Here is a 3,184-nt window from a genome sequence, read left to right as displayed (position 1 = left end):
CCATCAGTTTTGTGGCTTTTCTCAATTAGGTAATTATTTGGCTAACACAAGTTGCTGCCTTGAAGACTGACTGACTTTTAAAAACAAATTCCTTCTGCCTACATTCATGGAGCCTACGTTGAGTCAAGAAAGTGGTCAAGGGCCTGGGTGACTCAGTGTGTTAAGCCTCTGCCTTCAGCTCAGGTCATGATCTCAGGGTCCTGGGGTCGAGCCCCACATTGGGCTCTTTACTTAGTGGGGAGCCTGCTTCCTCCCCCCCCCACCCCCGCCTCTCTGCCTACTTGAATTCGCTCTGTCAAATAAATAAATAAAATCTTTAAAAAAAAAATAGAAAGAAAAGAAAGTGATCAAGCTTTAACTTGCTTTTCAGATATAGTTGGCCCTAAGGCATGCCACTTAACATCTGCCTTATCTTGGACATTGATTCTCAATCTTGGCTGTACATTAGAATCACCCTAGAGCTGATAAAAGTCCTAATGTGCAAGGCCAGTTATAGAGGAATCACTAAATCTGGTGCTTCGTCTTCAGTGTTCTTTAAAGATTTATTTATCTTAAAGAGAGAGAGAGAGAGAGCACGTGAGCAGGGGGTGGGCAGAAGCAGTGGGAGAGAGAGAATCTGAAGCAGACGCCCCACTGAGTGGGGAGCCCAACTTGGAGTTTGATCTCAAGACCCTGTGATCATTACCTGAGCCAAAATCAAGAGTCAGATGCTTAATCAACTGAGCCATCCAGGCATCCAGACTTCAACATTCTCTAACACCCATCCCCCCGACCCCGGCCTCAGGTGATTGCAAAGTAGGAGCAAGTTTGGGAACAAAGTCATTGCTTTAGGGAGAAATCATCCTCTCTCTTCTCCCAGGTAAAATTAATCCTCAGAAACAATCTTTCACCAGAAACCCTGTGTCCCTAATACCATCATAATACTATAAGACTGATACTATATGTTAAAAAATTAGACATTTAGTTGTTTCTGGTACTTGTTACTAATATCCAGGTTTTTTGTTCAACCTACACAGGGAAGAACATAATACTTTGAGAATCAAAATTTCTGGTACTAACCCCAAGTAAGAAAGACTATCAGTTATTCAAAAAAATGTGTCAATTTTATAAGTTAATCATGCTCTGTTTTTCACTCCACCCTCAGATCTCTTACTTTACCATTTTATTTCTTATTGGCATATACAGATAATGATGTGGAGGGAGAGGAGATACATTGAATAAACAGAAGAGGAAAAAAGTTAAATAGATTTCCAGATGTAATTTTTTTAAATGTTAAAATTTTTAAACTATGGATTCTACCTATACATTTTACAGAAATGGCACATGCTCATTATAAAAACTTCAAGAAATGTAGAAAATTTGAAAACAACATACACAGAAAAACCTCGTATTTAGAAATAACTAGTATTAATATTTTATAAAAATAACTCCAAAAATCTCTCTCTGTGTATATGTACAGATAGAATTATGTATACAGGTAGATATTTTTAAGAGACTGAGACTCTACTATACTTATTTTATTTTATTAATTTATTTTTTCTTAAATAGCTTCACAGCCAACATGAGGCTTGAACTCACCACCCTGAGACCAAGAGTAGCATTCTCTGCTGACTGAGCCAGTCAGGTGCCCCCATTGTGTTTTTAATATTAAAATTAATATATTTAATTGTGCATGAATTAACAGAAAAAATATATTTAAATATAATAAAGGAATTGCGAAACTTCAGAGATATATTTTGTAACCTAAAAAACTCCTCAAAAATTCAGAAAAGGTAATATGAAAATCATTAAGAATCTGAATTCAGCCTATTCTAATTTTATAGAGTATGAACTGACTTCTTGATATGGAATATGAATGGTTAATATTTAAAAGATTTCTCTCAATTCCTTGCCACAACCTGCTGAATATTTTTACTTATAGTTTTACATTGTCAGCTTAGAGTATTTACATTTCTAATATGCAACATAATAACCACAATAGTTTACTATTAGTTTCTTTCTTTTCATAGTTTCTCTATCAGCTATGATCAAAGTTCCACTGTGCAGCTTTGTTTATTACTCAATTTTAATTTGTAAGGATAGTAAGTTTGTTCAATAAATAGCATTCTTGGGGCATTTATAACAGTTAATATCTTAGTTGCTGGGTTTATATTTGAGTAGCTGTTTTTTTTGTTTTTTGTTTTTTAAAGAAGGGCTTATGGGTTCTATATTTTTTATTTCTTTCAATTTAAAACTCTCATTTTTGTTTATAATTATTATTTTTCCTTACCTTAAAATATAAATATAAACACTATCACATTTTGCACTGGAGAAATCTGAGACTCTCTGGTACTTACCCCCTTGCACATAACTTGTTTCTCTGCCTGCACTATTCTTTATTCTAAGAGTTTAATTACCAGCAATTTTTTGAAAGTTCATTGTTCTGTATCACAGTTTCATTAAACACAGTTCAATCTTTTGATCTGTAGAGTCAGATTTTCTTGATTTTCTGTGTTACATATTTTTTCCTTTTGGGGATTCTTTTCCTCAAGAATCTCACACTTATTTATGTGTGATCATTTGATTGATATTAATATGCACATTCCAGTTGCAAGTTTATAATTCATTAGGATTATTTTAATTCTTTCTTCTGTGTGTTAATATGATTTTCTACAGTACATTTGTGGTAATTGTCTTTTCAATTTTAGAAAACTATAAAAAAAATCCAGATATATGGGAACAATATGAAGGAGAGCAACATGGAAACAAGAGAAAGTAGAAACAGATTCAAAAGTACTCCAGATATTGAAAATTTGATAGAACCTCTAAAATTAGAATGCTTACTATGAGGAAGTAAAGAAAATATTAAGAAATTTGGCAAATAATGAGAAAGTATAAAGAAATATGGACAGGGTACCTGGGGGGTGCAGTCAGTTAAGTGTCAGGTATTGGTTTTGGCTCAGGTCATCAACTCAGGATCTCGATCTTAGGGTCATGAGAATAATACTTGCTCAGCACAGAGTCTGTTAAAGTTTCTCTCTCCCTCTTCCTCTGCCCCTCCCCACCTTGCACTCTCTCTAAAACAAACAAATCTTTTTTAAAAATAAAAGAATATGATAACAGAATCAATACAAATTCTAGAATTTCAAAACATAATAAATACATCTATAAACTCACTGGATTGGATTAATAACAGATAAGAGAC

Source organism: Mustela erminea, chromosome 2 (genome assembly GCF_009829155.1).
Source record: "Mustela erminea isolate mMusErm1 chromosome 2, mMusErm1.Pri, whole genome shotgun sequence".
Taxonomy (NCBI): Eukaryota; Metazoa; Chordata; class Mammalia; order Carnivora; family Mustelidae; genus Mustela; species Mustela erminea.
This window is presented reverse-complemented; position numbering follows the sequence as displayed.